Genomic DNA, 6,216 nt, shown 5'->3' on the forward strand with positions numbered 1-6,216 from the left:
GGCAATGAGAAAGAATGAAATCTGGCCATTTGTAGGAAAGTGGATCGACCTCGAGGGTGTCATGTTAAGCGAAATAAGTCAGGTGGAGAAGGATAGATACCATATGTTTGCACTCATACATCTAAGTCTAACAGGAGAACAGGAGAAACCTAATGGAGAACCATGGGGAAGGTTGAAGGGGGATAGAGAGGGGGGAAAAGAGGTGGTGGTAATGGAGGAGGACACTTGTGGGGAAGAGCACTGGGTGTTATATGGAAACCAATTTGACAATAAACTATTAAAAAATAAAGCTTTGTAATAAAATAAATAAATAGAAAGAGTTACCATGGAGGTCCTCAGGCTTACAATCATACACTAGGTTGGCAAATAACTACTCTGAGCCTAATATAATTTTTATTGCAAGGTGTCCAATACTCATCAAACTTATTGCAAAATAATTATCTTTCTTCATTGTCTCATAAGGATGAAATACTGAATCAATTCCTCAATGATTTCCTCTCTTCTTAACTTCATCTCAGTTGATAATAACATAAAGATAAGTAATTATGGTATGACAATTTCCAAAAGCTACTGTCATCTCAAACACCATCATCAGTGGATTCATTATCATCTGCAGTAAGGTAGAAATCCAATTCTGAAATTCCATCCTGAGGGCTTGTTTTCTGAAACAGACCCTACCAGCAATTTTCTGAGCCTGAATTCCTAAAAGAACAAACCTTAGTCATGGAGGGGGGCATTTGTGGGGAAGGTCATTGGGTGTTATATGGAAACCAACTTGACAATAAACTATAAATTTAAAAAAAGCAAAAAAAAAAAAGAACAAACCTTATACATAGATTAAGTGTCAAGACATTTTTTGAAAAGTACAATCCTAAGAGAATAGGAATAAGAAAATAGGGATATGAGACAAGAAAAGATAGGAAGAAATGCATAATGAAGCATCAGTACCCCCTGGTAATTGTTTCACATTAAGCTCTAAGGAAACACAGCTGTTTCTGCAGCAAATATTTCTATGACATCATATGGACTGGCTCCATGGAAAAATTGCAATGAGTAGTTAAATGAAAGTGGAAAAGGAGAAATAATTTATCTGCCTATTACACTCTTATTTCCTGTTTGATTTGATTCAGACAAATCAAGTTTCGTTGCCTAAAGCTTACCAGCCGCATAAGCTAGTGGTTCTGTATTAACCAACATGACCTGCCACACCACTGAGCAGGAATCTGATTTTCAGTGCGGCTGTATGATAGACCAACTAATATAAACATTAAATGTGTTTGTGGAAAGTAACTCTTTGATGGAGTTAGTGTGTGGACATACAAAAATAGCACTGCTAAAAATCTTTATATGATCAACAAAAAAGAAAACGATTTCAACATTACACCATACACAAAATCATTTCTAGCCAGTGTAGCAAAAATATACAAAACATAATGTAAAACATTTTGATGGAAATTCAGAATATCTTCATGTCCTTGCTAGAGGGGCTTACTATTTTAACAAGGCATAGAAAGTTGAAATGGTAATAAAATATTGAAATAAAATTTAACTACCTTAAAATTTAAGAACTGTTGTTCAGAGGATACCACAAATACGTATAAAGAAAGACACAAACTGGGAGAAGACATGTGGAAGAAATGTAGGTCACAAAATAATAGCAATAGACCATATGTTGAACCCTGAAGAATAAAGGGAAAAAAAGACAAACAAATATATAGGTAGATAGAAAAATCATAGACCATTATTAGAAAGAATAGAATCATGTTGGCATATTAGTAACTAGTAACAATCTATATAATCATTAGTAATTAAACCACAATGATATATGATTTGATACTGATTGGACTGGCAAAAAATGCAAATGTAAAATTATATCACATCAGAGAGAACGTGAAATAAAAATCCTTTAGTGAACTAAGGATAAAAAAAAACTTCCTTAACAAAAAAAATTAATAGCACATCTATATCAAAACTTTTAAGTGATGGAGAAATGATACCTCTTTTCCTTAAGATAGAAATAAAACAGGGAGTCCTATTATCATCTCTCATTCTTTACATAGCACTATGTATTCTAACCAGAAATATGAGATAATAAAAAAGGGAGAGATGTTAGAGAAATGAAGGTAACCAGCTTTCCTTTGCTTACAGGCAGTATGATAGAAAGATTTGATCCTATTCTTATCTAAAAATATTAAAAGTAATAAGATCAGAAAGATTCTGAGTATAAAAACTGATTCACAGAAATAAACTGGAGTTTTAAGAACAATAATCAACTAAAAGAGTTAGTAATACATAAGACAATTTACAGTGTCAACAAAAACATATTACACAGTAATATACTTAATTCATATTAGCACAAAGGGGATGTAAAATTTACCTGAATGTCATAAATGATGGTAAGAATAAATGGAGATATTAAGCACATCATTAAATGGTGAAGGTGATTTAAAAATGATCTATGAAATTATTTAATATATATGATATGTACCTAAATCATTTAAAACTAGACCAAAGGGAAGAATTTATAAGAAATTTGGACATATTAAGCCACTGTTTTAAGAGGGCAAATCTATCAATGGGAATAAATAGAAGGTTCAGATAGCTATTTATATATCTGGGTCTATGTATCTATCTAGATTTATGCTAGGATAAATATGGGGAAAACAAATCAATATACAAATGACAAAATATTTAATCTACCATATCAAGCAAGCTGGTTCAGTCTCTTGAAAATAATAAAAGGAGATCTCTGCAGCATCTACAGAGGTGGACGTCAGATTCACCTGGATCAAATGTGAGTAAATAAATAATGAAATAATTACAGAGAAATATAAATTCTATATGTTGTGCTTAAGACAGGAATTTTGAAATAGCACATCTTAAAGCATACAAAATAGTATGAAGAACTGATGGATTTAACTATAAACATACCATATGCAAAATTTGGGAAAATTTATATTCAAACTCAAAACCATACCAAAAGCTAAAACCTAAAATAAAAGAGAACTTTTGTGAATCACTAAGAAATAAAGCAAGAAATGCATGGGAAAATAGAGAACTATATAAATAACATTTAACAAAGGATAAAACTAAAAGAATTCTGTACAAGGTACACAAAATCATAACTAATAATAAATGAAAATAAAAATGTACCATATTATATTCATAACATTTCTGTGCACTGCTAGTAGAAATTTGGCTGATGCAATAATTATGGCAAGTAGTCTAGTATACCTAGTCAAATACATTCTATGATTCAGCAATTCCTTGCCAGAGTATATAGCCTAGAGAAATGTTCACACAATCCTAGAAGATGAAATGTGTCCAGAGTTCATTTCAGCATTCTTGCAGTAATGGTGTTCAGAAAGTGTTTAAATGTTTCTTTCCGAGGGAAGAGATAAATAGTGGATACACCCTACAGAATAAAATGCAGCAGTCAAAAGAAAGAAACTAGTGTATGTACACCTTTTAAATGCAAACAGATAAAAAAGTACCATACTTTATATTGCTAAGCCATTTACATGCATTTTAAAAATTCCATCCTCCCCAAATAAAAGGTATGAAAAATTCAAGGGCATATATTAAATACACTGGAGTATGATAAGCTGATAGAGATGAGAATGATAAAGAGTAGGAAAGATGGAATATTGGGTACAATAATGAACAAAGAAACAAAAGAAAGGACAATGGATGAAGAGTGTACTGTAATTGAGTTGTATTTCTAACCTAGTTGTCAACACATAACTTAAAGAAAGAAAACAAAAACCAATACAATACATCAGGAAAGCTAGTATAACCAGGTGATATAGATGATTAAGAAAGTTAGGACTATAGCTTACAGTTGTTAATGACATGCGCATTTCCTACTTAGTTTGGAGTGCATAAATAGCTGCACTTATCACAGTGTCTAGATGTTAGCGAGGGTAGGTTCAGCAGTACATTCTATTCCTCGTTTCAAAATGTGGTAATTCTGGTATTTATTAGGTTTGGAGATTCAGTTTTCAAATAACCTATCTAAAATACAATAAACAAACACAAAATAAATAAATGCAAAGTGTAAAATCTTTATGTTTTCTTCAAAAGATTTAAATTTTCAGATATAAAGACGGTTCCTGATTCATTATACTAAGCATATTATGCCAGTCAGGGAAAAGACAAATACTATATTTTCATTCTTTGGTGGACTTTAAGAATCAAAAGAAATGGTCATAGGTGAAAAAAGAGAGACAGAGAAACAGACACAACTATAGAGAACATATTGATGGTTACAAAAGGGGAGGTGGGCAGGGGGGTAGATTAAATAGGTGATGGGTATTAAGGAGTGCACATGTGGTGAACACCGCATGTTGGATGTTAAGTGTTGAATTACTAAATTGTATACCTGAAACTCATAGTATACTGTATGTTAAATAATTAAACTTTAAATAAAAACTGAAAAAAATGGGATGTCCAAGGAATTTGCCAAATTGTAGACTAAATTGCTTGAATTATTTCTAATTCTACTAATTAGTGGAAATACAAAAAAAAAAAAAGATAGTTACTAACTCACCTCACCCATTTTTTAAAAACATCCATATTCAAATAGTTCACCTTTTAAAATATATTTTCAAAATTAGTGAACTGATGAATAATTTTGTTCCAGAGATGACTTTAATAAACCATTTTTTCTTAATCTTTAACTAAAACCAATGTGTACAATATAGTGCTAGTTTTATCCCTAGATTTCTCAGAGGCAGAATATTATGGGCCCCATATCTTGATTTTTGAACAATATTAGAAGTCTTTAAAGATAATTAAAAAGTTCCTTCAATTATCTCTCAATTTAGAAAAACTCCATTATGATAAGAATTTGCATTTGTAAGTAAAATTGTTATAGGAATGAATCTGTATGTCTTATAGTACAACTGTCAAAATTGTTTTTTTAAGTAAAAGTTAAATATTTCTTTATACACAGGTATTCCTGCAACTCTGTGGTAGAAGCATGTTAAATGCAGGTTAAAATCGTATATGAGAAAATCAATTAGGTTGTTCAGAGACTTGCAAATTAGGAAGAGAAGAGTGACGAATTGCAGGTTAAGAAAATTGAGGTCAAGGCCTAGTCTTTTGCTGGTAAAATGTTGTGTGACTTGAGATACATCTTTTTCATATTTAATTTTCTAATTCCCTTACCTGAAAGAAAAAGAAGTCTCTAGAAGCAAACTTACACATAGCATATTTCTAGAAGTATTTAAAACATAAAGTTAAGTATATGTGTATACAAATTCAGGGTAAAGTTCTGGGTTTGAGAGACATATTTGTGAATCCTCAGCTTAAACACAAATTTAACAGTTTGGGATGGATGAGAGGACTGTGGGAGTGAAAGCAGACAGACATAAAGAGAGGTTTAAGGACTGGCAAACAATATGCAAAAGTTAGAAGTCATGGAACAGCCTAGGGAGACAAGTAATGACTAGAGATGGAGTCTGGTCTGGGAATCAAGTGAAGAATATATTTGAAGATGGAAGTGGACAGACCGTTTCAAATGCTATTCATAGATCAAGACTGAAGATTAGCTTTTGAATTTGCCAATGTAGGTGTCATCACTGACCTCATAGTGTGAACAAACTTCTGATAGGAGTGGTAACAAGGGGGAAAATATGAGAATAACTGAAATACTCATGATTGCAAATAGTTGTTTTCTTCCTTCCTTTCCTTATTCCCCATTCCTCCCTCCCTCCCTCCCTCCCTTCCTTCCTTCCTTCCTTCCTCTTTCATGATACCTTAGTCAATTTCAAAGCACTGACTAGAGGTTCATTTTGAGCTGCTGAAAAAATCCATACCCAACCACTTCCATTTTCTGTCTCTCACACTCTGTGCCTACTATATATCTACCCTAATCACCTAGGTCCAGATGTCATACAACTAGGGACAGCTTCTCAATTTCCCAGAACCCATTGAACTATTCAAATTAGCTAATCCACAGGGAGCCCACAAAACCTAAATAACCTCACCTTACTTGTCACACATAAACTGCCTTACAGCTCCAGTTTATTGGTACACTGTCTCTGTTCTATGGTGCAAACTCCTCTGTGGTCCCAAGTGAAACCCCTCTCCTTTTTACACCTGGAAGTAACAGAGTTTTGTCTTTCATCTGGTGTCATTAGTGTCTGCACTGTGTCTTGCATTCAAAAGAATCTTTAAATAATAAAACAAATCTCTTGAGAACTTTTGCTATGA

This window comes from Suricata suricatta, chromosome 4 (genome assembly GCF_006229205.1).
Source record: "Suricata suricatta isolate VVHF042 chromosome 4, meerkat_22Aug2017_6uvM2_HiC, whole genome shotgun sequence".
Lineage (NCBI taxonomy): Eukaryota > Metazoa > Chordata > Mammalia > Carnivora > Herpestidae > Suricata > Suricata suricatta.